We start from the raw sequence: 10,648 nt of genomic DNA, 5'->3' as shown, positions 1-10,648 counted from the left end.
AGTTTAATTTTCTCTCTTTTATTTTCCCTCCCGAAAGAAAGGGCAGGGAAGTCTCCTGCAATAATAATGATGCTTGTCAGTTGCACAGCGTCACACAACTTAGCGCGTTTCTGTTCATTTTGACTTTGATTCTCAAAATAACCTTGACCCAAAAAGTTTGATCATGATAAAAAAAAATGATGAAACTACAGTTCTGGTGTACCAGCAAAAGAGACTTTTGAGATCAGTGAGCTCACATACCCTTTCTCGTATAGATGAGAACATTGAGGCTTAGTGAGAACAGCAGTTAAACAGCGGCAAAGCAGGCATGTGCTTTTCAGTTATAATGATGATGATGAAGGCCAAGTCTATCGAGAGCCTTTGTCAATCACGTGTGTGTGGTCTACAGGTGGGCGGAGTCTCAAAGTTGTTATCCAAACTGAAATAGTTTGGCTCAGCAGGAATAAAGCAAACCTGTTCACCAAGATGTATTGTCACCCTTTTCATAGGTAAGGCAGTAGGTCATGGAGGACCTTCGGACTCTTTCTGATAATCAGGTGCGTCTCTAAAACTTACTTATATTTTATGATTGTATCTCTATCTGGGGATCTTAGAACCTTTGCATTTGATGAGGACCAGACCCCTGGGAGAGCTTCTTAGTGGAGACCCTGGTTTTGCCCACCGATCACTGGTTTTGTGCCCACTGATCACTGGTTTTGTAGCCTGGGCTAGAGAGAGACCAGGAGCCGGGCCTGAGAGGAGAATCTGGTGGTGGAGGAGGGAGGGGTGTTACTGTACTGACACAACCACTCGCTCTCGCTAAGGTGTTAGGACTGCTGTCTTTAGGTCCAGGGAGAATGTTTTCAAACAGAACTGAGGGCTGGTTCTAGACAGAAGAGCTCGGGTTATCAAGAAGAAGGAAGAGAATCAAGACTTTTTGGACTTTTTTTTGATGTTGCGTGCGTTTTTTGTTTTTAGAAAAGAGTAACAGTCAGAGTTTATTGATTTTTAGTGGTGGCCTCATCTCTGAGCTATGTGGGACAACTAAAAAAAAATGACAGGGGAAAGGAAGAGAAAATATCATTGTTTCATTATTGATTATGGGTAAAGAACTCACCAAGGAAATAGAAAGCTAACAGCATTAGACTAATGCTAAACTTATAAAGGCAACTATTAGAACAAACATACAAATTGTCCTACGTATCTGAATATACTATACACAAAAACCTTAAAAACTACGTAATGAAAGATTTAATAAATAGAACTATTCAACAGCAAAATAGTTTAATAATATGATAGAACAAAGAAAGACCTAACATATTTGACAAACTAAGATATAAATGACAAACTAAGATACAAAAATCAATACTTTTATGTATGCAATAACAGCTAATTAGAAGATATGGTGGGAGAAGCTGCCCCGTTAGATGGGCCACACACACACAAAGATATAAAACCTAGGAATAAAAGGAATAAAAATGTGAAATTCATGTGTGAAAAAAATGTTTTAAACCTTGAGGATACAAAAGAAGACTTGAACAAATACAATAACTTACTGTGTTCTTAGATATGAAAATTTATCATAATAAAATACCAATTTACCCTAATTTAATTTATACATTTAATATGATCATAATAAGATATGTAGGCTTTTCTTTTTAATCAGATGAGCTTATTCCAAAGTTCTCTTGAAATAAATAAACTAGAATAGTGAGAAAAATACTTACAAAGAGAAATAACTAGACTTCCTAGATATAAAAACATATTATAAAGCCTCAATAATTAAAGCATGGTTGTTGTGGTGGATGAAGCATATACCCTTGAAATGAAGTAGAAAATTGAGAAATCGACACAAGTACTGTGGCTATTCAGAATATGATAAAGAAGAGATCTCAAATCATCGGGGGAAGGGATGGACAGCTCAGTCAATGATGGAATAGCCAGTTGAAAAAATTTCAAAGGTTTACATTCTAAACATGAAACCAGAAAAATACACGAAGATTGGAGAGGGAGAGAGGCCTTTCGAACTATGACTCAAAACCTAGATGTTGATTTTAAAAAGATCCGCAAATTTAACTTTATTAAAAGCTCATAAAGACTCTGCATGGGTGGTGGTGGGGAAACTAAGGAAATCAACTGGAAAGAATTATTTGCAACTCTTAGGAACAGAGCAGAGCCACGTGCTGGCAGCGGGGAGCTGGAGGCCAGGTGCTGGCCGGTGCCTGGAGGTGAGCGATGACCAAGTTTCAGCCGCTGTGCGCTGCCGTAGCGGTGGGCTCGGTGTGTTCCATGCCGTGAGGAGCGGTCTCAAGGCCGGGGTCTTCCTGACCTGGAATGAATGAATGTACAGCGCAGGTGGATCCGTTGCCTGCTGCCGGATGCAAGAAGTTTGCCACAGAAGAGGGATCCTGGGCCTTTGTCAGAGACTCTGGGAGCCCCCACCTCTCAGAAGGACAGGAAGATGCACACGGACAGGAATCACAAGTGAAAGTCACAAGCGGCTCTGTGAGCCCCTGGCAGGAGGTGAAGGGGAGAGCTCAGAGCCATGTGCAAAGCATGCCAAACAGAATGTGGAGGCAACGCCTCCCGCTGATATGGACATGTCTTCTTATATGGACAAGTATGTCATCGTCCACACTGACGGCTATGCTGCAGTAATGGGCAGAGGAGGACACGAGTGGGAATCAGGGTCTGCTGGGGGCCCAGCCATCCTTTAAATGTAGGCCTTAGACTTCCTGAGTGACAAATCAACCGAAGAGCAGAAATTCATGCATCCTCAAAGCCATCAAACAGGCAAAGGCTCAAAACATCCATAAGTGGGCTCTGTATAAGGACAGTGGGTTTACCATCAATGGCATTACTAACTGGGTTCAAGGCTGGAAGAAGAACAGATGGGTAATAAGCACCAGGAGGACTTTATGGAGCTGGAGAGACTTGTCAAGGCCGTGGACGTTCAGTGGGTGAGTGTTTTCTCAGTGGCCCTGTCTTGTGGCTGTTAGGACCAAACCTTCTTAACTAGCCAGAGAGATGGTCCTACTGTGAGCGACTCAGTGACATAAGTTAAAGTAACAGTTTCTGTGAAACTGGTGTCATGCCGTGTGTTAGAACACGTGATTGTTTTATTGTCATGTAAGCAATCCTGCTGTAACAGGAGGATGTCATTGTAACAGAATGCACTGTTCTGTGTCCTTTACGTTGTCCTCGCCAGCCGCACCTCACTGTAAAAGTGGCTTGAACATGTCAGCCTATTGGTTTCTTTGGAAGCAGCCATCCTATTGAATAAAGCTAATTTATAACATATTCTGTTAAAGGTAAAGTTGTGTGATAAGATCTTAGTAACATGACTTTTTTTTTCCACAATGAAAGTATTTTCTTATAGTAGACAAGTTTTGTTAAAAAAATTTTTTTCGAACAATCCAGAGCAAGTTAAACGGCACCTGTTTTCCCGCCCCTGCCCTGCCGTGCCGCCAGGACCGCGTGGCAAGCAGGGCGTGGCGAGCGGCTGTGGAAGCTCTCAGCCCCACGATCGGTGGTTCAGCCGGACAAGGGCAGCCCTTTCTCACAGCGTTTCCAGAAAGTAAGGTGTGTGTGTCGTGTGCACACCCACCCGTTTGTACGCTTTGCCTAGAAAGGTCATCACCTCCATCCTAAGTGTGTGTGGGGGGGAAGCCATAAAAACAGTAAGGTCCAACCTGTAGAGAATCGGACCAGACCCTCATCGGCGTGTCCGTGACATAGTGCACCAGGAGTAGTCACTGTGCCGTTTAGAGCAGGGGTCCCCAAACTACGGCCCGTGGGCCACATGCGGCCCCCTGAGGCCATCTATCCGGCCCCCACCGCACTTTCGGAAGGGGCACCTCTTTCATTGGTGGTCAGTGAGAGGAGCCTAGTTCCTATCGAAATACTGGTCAGTTTGTTGATTTAAATTTACTTGGTCTTTATTTTAAATATTGTATTTGTTCCCGTTTTGTTTTGTTTTTTTACTTTAAAACAAGATATGTGCAGTGTGCATAAGGATTTGTTCATAGTTTGTTTTTTTTATAGTCCAGCCCTCCAACGGTCTGAGGGACAGTGAACTGGTCCCTTGTATAAAAAGTTTGGGGACCCCTGGTTTAGAGTGCCGCGAGGGAGGGGCTATGCGGAGGAGCTCGCTATACACAGCCCACTCTCAAGACTGAACTCTTGAACACGATGATGCACAAAGGAAAGAAAATAAAGCCTGTTTAACAAATGCACGTTCCTGGTCATTCGGGCTGGAAGGGCAGCGAGGAAGCCGACCGCTTAGCCAGAGAAGGAGTTAAGCAATCCGGAGACTCAGTGTCATTCTTGGAAAAACTTTAAGCCAGTGGCTATTTTGTTACTTACTGGTGTGAAAAATGACACTGCAGGAAGGAGATGGAGAGGCACTTTCACACTAACTCAGAAAGGCAAGCTGGCGTTCTGTGATTCCGAGCGATAAGAGTGGTTAAGTGTATGATAAATTGAACATCCTTTGAGATTTAAGACTTATTTGAGATTTCAGCATGATGCTTTATTGGGCTTGATACTGTCCTCATTAGTTTTATCGCAGTCTAGACAAAAATTTTTAGGACTTTAATAAGGATGTAGTAATAAAACATTGGTTAAGCGGTATCGACAAGAAGTCTAGAAGTATTCTGAAAGGGGTCATTTACCTTCCAATTGCCGGGGTTGAGTCTCAGGATGTCCAGGCTGGCTTGCTCCTGTGCACAGATCAGAGAAAGGCAATGATCCTAGGCCGGAGGCAGCCTGGCCAGGGCCTGCAGGGAAGAGGGCTGGGTCTCACCTGGCTGGGCACCTGTGTACCGGGTAAACCTGCATGTACATAGCCCTGGTAACTCACCATTATGTAGGAACAGTTACAACTTTTGAAGACCAAGATGCGCAAATAATTTTTTTAAAATAAAGAAAAATACAGCAGTAATTTCTGTTTTAAAAATCATTATTCTGCCCTGACTGGTTGGCTTGGTGGTAGAGCATTGACCTGGTGTTTGGAAGTCCTGGGTTCGATTCCCGGTCAGGGCACACAGGAGAAGTCACCATCTGCTTCTTCTTTCTTCCCCGCTCCTCTCTTTCCCTCCTGCACCCATGGCTCGAATGGTTCGAGCAAAGTTGGCCCTGGGTGCTGAGGATGGCTCCATGACCTCGCCACAGGTGCTAAAATAGCTTGGTTGCCAAGCAACAGAGCAGTGGCCCAGACAGGCAGAGCATTGCCTGGTAGGAGGCTTGCCAGGTGGATCCTGGTAGGGGTGCATGTGAGAGTCTGTCTCTCTGCATCCCTGCCTCTCACTTAATAAAAAAACAAAAACAAAAATAGAGATTCAAGTATTAAAAAATAAAGAGCTGAAGTTATGATAGCTTTTGGCTGGCATGATTTAAATAATTGTCCCAGGAGCTGGCTCACTTTCCTTAGTGTGTGCATTGCACTTTGTATGACACAGTTTTAATTTTTGTTATTGCTTTCTGAAAAAAAAAATTGTAATCTGATTATCACTGTTTCTCCCAAGTTTTACTTAAAAATCATTGCTTATTACATAGATCTTTTTTTCTGGGATCTGAATCATATGAGCTTCTTCCCCTGTGTTCTATTATGAACTCGGGAGACCTTGGCAATGTTGCCCACCCATTTTGGGTTTCCCATATTTTAAAATACAAAGGATTATGAGAGTGAAAAGGCGGGACACAAAGAGGGAGAAGAGCTTTATAATATAATATTCAGAACATATAAAGAACTATCAAATTGAAAAATAGGCAAGTAACACAATACAAAAATGCACAAAAGACTTGATTGAACAGTTCCATCACAAGACAAGATACCCCGAGGCCAATAAACACGGAACCAGCTGCTCGGCCTCATCGGTCATCAGGAAAGGGCAGTTCAGAGGCGGAGATGCTGTTCCACACCCGCCACCACGGCTGAAATGGAAAAGACGTACCAAACAGGCGCGGGTGAGGCTGCAGAGCACCTGGAACCGTCAAGCGCTCCTGGTCCCAGTACCGATGAGAACCGTCAGTCGGGAAAATGGCGCGTGGATATCTGATAAAGCTGAACATACACTGCGTGACCTGACATTCCTCTCCTACTGATGTATTCAACAGAAATCTATACACACCTGAGCCATTATTTGGATTAGCCCAAACTGCGAACCACCCACATGTCCGTCGACAGTAGAATGGATAAATAAAGGAGAGTGTTTTCATATAATAGGATATGACAAAACCAGGAAAATGAATAAGCTACTGCTACACAGAAGAGTGTGGATGACTTTTGCCAACACGGTGTTGAAAGAACCAGATGCAGAAAGACTACATCCTATAGGATTCTATTGATCAAAGTTTAAACACAGTCGACTTTAGTCTGTAATATTAGAAGTCGGGGTAACGGTTACTTTTTTGTTCCCGGTCGACGCTTTTACGCAGTGCACCACCACAGGTCACGGTTACTTTTTTGGAAGAGGGAGTGGGAGTGAGTAGGAGGGGGCACCTGAGGGGATGGTATTATTTTAATTATTATTATTATTATTTTAGAGTTTCACGTGAAAGAGAGTTTGTTAGTGGGGCAGTGAGATGGAGAGTGGGCTCCTCCGCGGAAAGAGTGGCTCTATTTTAACTACTGATGTAGTATGCGTGTGTTCACTTTGGAGAAATTCATCAAGTACTTTCTGTATGACATGCTAGGCTTTAATGAAAATTTATTAAAACAAAAGAATAGAGGTTTGAATATTTCTTCCCTCTGTTGGCTCTCCTGGGAGCAGGTACATCGGAGATGGGAAAGGACAATGCATTGCATTTTGCATTACACACTTATAACACGCATCCAAATCACTTAGGTGCATCATTATTGTGTGTGTGTGTGATGTATAATGCATAATTAATAATACGTGTGGAACAGTTGCCGTTTCCCCATCCATTTTCTTGTTTAATTCCCACACAGAAATAGGGCAGGCAGGATGCAGAGAGCATACCAGTTTGCCAGGTGAGAAAATTCAGGCTCAAAGATGTTGACGGCATACCCAAGGTTACCCTGCTAAGATCTGTAGGTAACGTTTAAAAAATTCTAGGCAACTGGCGGTAGGTGTCGAGCTCGCTGTCCGCGTTTTTATCTTGCTTCGTGGTTCAGAAATCCCAGGCAGAGGAGTCTCAGAGCTGAGGTCCCTGGGTGCCGCTCTGCCCGGCCCTCCCGTGGCCAGATTGCTCAGCCTGTCCGCGTGGCAGTTGATAACCACTAATAGACTCTGGCTGGAACACGACATTTATCTCCTTCTCATTTGTACCGCACAAACGAAGTTAAAATAATGGCGTTTTGTTGGCACGGAGGAAAGCTGGCTCCGGCGTCCCACTTTCCCCCTTCTATTCAGGGTCGGTGTAGATGCAGAATAGCAACTGCTCTGGCCCAGTTTGAGAACGTAGCCCGGCCCGGCCGCCTGGGAAAGATTAGGCCTCGTCCTTCCAGTGGGCGGTGCTCCGTCCTCGGGCCTCCCATCCGACATGGACCCGCCACCTCCCAGCCCCTTGGAGGAGAGAGAGACTTGGCGTGCCCACCTATGAGGTTGAAGCAAGAGGGGGACATGGAGCTGGTGAGTGGGTAAAACCTCCCCTTGAAGCCCATGAGGAGGTAGAGGAAGGAGGTTGCTCTGGTTGACCTCTCCCTTCTCTCCATTCTGATACCCACCAACATCGGGCCCCGGCAGGCCACCCACCACCTCATCACGCAGTGTCGTGCAAAGAGCACTGGACTGCCAGCCACACCTGGGTTTAGACTCCGACTGGGCATCTTACCCTCTGTATGACCTTAGCCCAATGCATCCCTGTTTCTGGATCTCATTTTCCTCATCAGTAAACCGAAGGGGCTGTTTGGATACATTTGAAGGAGCCATTTCCTGCAGGTCCATATTATGATCTCCAAAGGCCCATGTTCCCGTCTGTGAAGTGGGGGATAGCCGTTCTTGCCAGTTTATTGGGTTGTTGGGAGCCAGTTTATTGGGTTGTTGGGAGAGGCGAGGGGACGAGGCAGTGGTAGACGCCTGGGAGGTTTCCTTCGTGTTAAATGGATTCGGCTTGAGGGCTGCTCCCTGGATTCTCAGCAGCATAACCATTAACCATTAACCCCACTTTCTTTTATGGTCCCTTTGATAGGCTGCATTGTGTCGGCACCATTATCTTACATTAGCTGCCTTTTTAAGGTCTGTTCATTCCTCAGGGAAGAGGCAATTCAGATAACTCACATGGGTCCAGCAGGACGGCATTCCACTGGCTGCAGGGAGGGGGAGGGGGTGCTCGGCTCCAGTTCCACTCACTCCCCTCTCACTGCTCCACCACCTCACCCTAAGTAACCAGGGGAGTAGCCTGCTCCTTGACCCCCAGCCCCACGGGCGGCTGTAAGGATAAGGAAGCTATCCCATGCTCTATACCGGTGTGCGCATGCGTGCGTGCACACACACAGAGTGTCTGAGGTTTATAGCATTGTCCATGGAGCCAGGTAAGAACAAAGCCATGCCCTTGTTGTGGAAGGGCCAGGACTCCCTTGCAGGTGTGGCTGAAACACGCAAGGAGGGGGGAAACAGAGATGCTGGCCTCAGTGGTTCTCCTCCGGGTCTGTCCAACTTCAGGTAGATCCACACACACTGAGGTCACTCTGGGAGGTAGGGGTCTCATAGGGTCTCTACTCTGTGAAGATGGTCGAGAGAGCAAGGCAGGTCCTCCCTCTGAACTTGAGGGAACCATCGATTGTCTGTCTATCTCTAAATCTGGTGTGTGTGTGTGTGTGTGTGTGTCACAGCACTCCCCAGAGACCAGCATGTTTGCGGTAGAAGAGGTCAGGAAGAGCCCCGGGGGGCAGGCATTTCCGGGGTGGACGGCCTAGGCAGGGAGGTCCCTCCATGCTCCTGCTTGATCCTCCAGCGGGAACACGGCCCTGCCAGCCCCTTGATTTTGGAATTGTGAACAAATATATTTCTGTTGTTTTAAACCACTGGAGTCTTTGGAGGCTTTGCTGAGTTAAATAGTGTGTCCTAAAACTACATGTTCTCTAGGAACCTCAGAATGTGACCTTATTTGGAAATAGAGACTTTGCAGATGTGATTAAAATTAAGATAAAGTCATACTGGATTAGGGTGGGCCCTAATCTCATGGCTGGTGTTCTCTGAAGTAGAGGGAATTTGGACAGGAAAAATACGGTGACACGGGGGAGAAGGCCATGTAAAGACAGGGGCAGAGATCGGAGTGCTGCAGCTACAGGCCAAGTGCTGCCGAGGATTGCTGGCCATCGCAGAGGCTAGGAGGAGGCGAGGGTGGCTTCCTCCCTAGACCCTTCCGGGGGACGTGACCCTGCCAGCACCTCGCTGTTGGACTTCTAGGCTCTAGAAATGTGAGAGAATACTTTTCTGCTTGGTTTTTTTCTAAGACACCCAGTTTGGGGTGCTTTGCTGTGTCCGTCCTGGGAAACTAATAGAGAGTCGAAGGTTTGATTCTCCTTGTTTAGTCCATGCTTGTCCCACCCCAGGCTGAACTCGCCCATTCATTTCACCAGCAGCCCAGACAGATGTAAATCTGCCCCCCCAAAGCCCCTTTTCCGGAGGAGAAAGGCACCCAGCTGATGCGGACCAGCCAGTCCCATAGTATTGGCTCTTTGGACCTGAATGAAAAGCGGGAATGTCTTGTCTTCACTCCGTTCCCCGTTTTACACTTGCCTTTGCCGGTCTCTGTGGACTCTCATGTTCATGTAGACCTCCTCCAGACACCCTGTCCCACTGGATGTGTGACTTCTCTCAGTAGTATCTTCAGCAGGGGGTCACCTTGTCTCCTGCTTGGACCCTTCTGGGTTCTTGATAATGTCTCATTGCTCCTTCTTCCTCCCTCCTTCCTTCCCACGGGTATTTATCAATGACCAGTGTGTGGCGCTCTGGGCAGTGAGCACACAGACTCAGCCCCAGCCCCCGTGAGGCTCACCGTCCAGTGGAGACGGGATGCTGGAAAACGCTGAGGCTCTAGCAGGGGTCCCCAAACTTCTTACACAGGGAGCCAGTTCACTGTCCCTCAGACCGTTGGAGGGCCGCCACATACAGTGCTCCTCTCACTGACCACCAATGAAAGAGGTGCCCCTTCCAGAAGTGCGGCAGGGGGCCGGATAAATGGCCTTAGGGGGCCGCATGCGGCCCGTGGGCCGTAGTTTGGGGACGCCTGCTAGAGAGTGATGAGATGTACATGTTTGGGTGGGGTGTTCAGACATCTCTAGAAGGGGCCCAGTCAGGCAGAGAGCTGAATCAGGTGTTGGGGGAATGGCGGTCTAGGAAGAGGGAACTAAAGGTACAGAGGTCCTGAGAGAGAAGGCTGCTTGTGCCCAAGGGGAAGCGCAGAGGCGGGTGGTAGTGGGCAGAGGCCGTATGAGAGGGTGGCAGGGAGGAAGTGCATGACCCAACCAGGGGGCCTTATTGTGAGCAAGATGAGAGGCCGCTGGAGGATTCTGAGCAGATTCTCTGGCTGTCGCACGGAGAAGAGACCTCTGGGAGCAGGTTGGAAAGTGAAGCCTCAGCCTTGGAGGCCCCTGAAGCCTTCATGCGGGCTAGTGGCGGGATGAGTAGAGGTCGTTGTAAGGTGTTTGATAGACATTATTTTGGGTGAAGGTGTAAAAGTATTTACCCGTCCCCATCCT

General features: G+C 47.0%; 1 pseudogene; it reads left to right on the top strand.

Annotated features, from left to right (window-relative positions):
• Positions 1 to 503: 503 nt before the first annotated feature.
• On the top strand, positions 504 to 4,320 carry LOC136313569 (ribonuclease H1-like; annotated as a pseudogene).
• Positions 4,321 to 10,648: the final 6,328 nt, after the last annotated feature.

The sequence above is a fragment of the Saccopteryx bilineata genome, chromosome 9, assembly GCF_036850765.1.
Source record: "Saccopteryx bilineata isolate mSacBil1 chromosome 9, mSacBil1_pri_phased_curated, whole genome shotgun sequence".
In the NCBI taxonomy this organism is placed as follows: domain Eukaryota; kingdom Metazoa; phylum Chordata; class Mammalia; order Chiroptera; family Emballonuridae; genus Saccopteryx; species Saccopteryx bilineata.
This window is presented reverse-complemented; position numbering and strand designations above follow the sequence as displayed.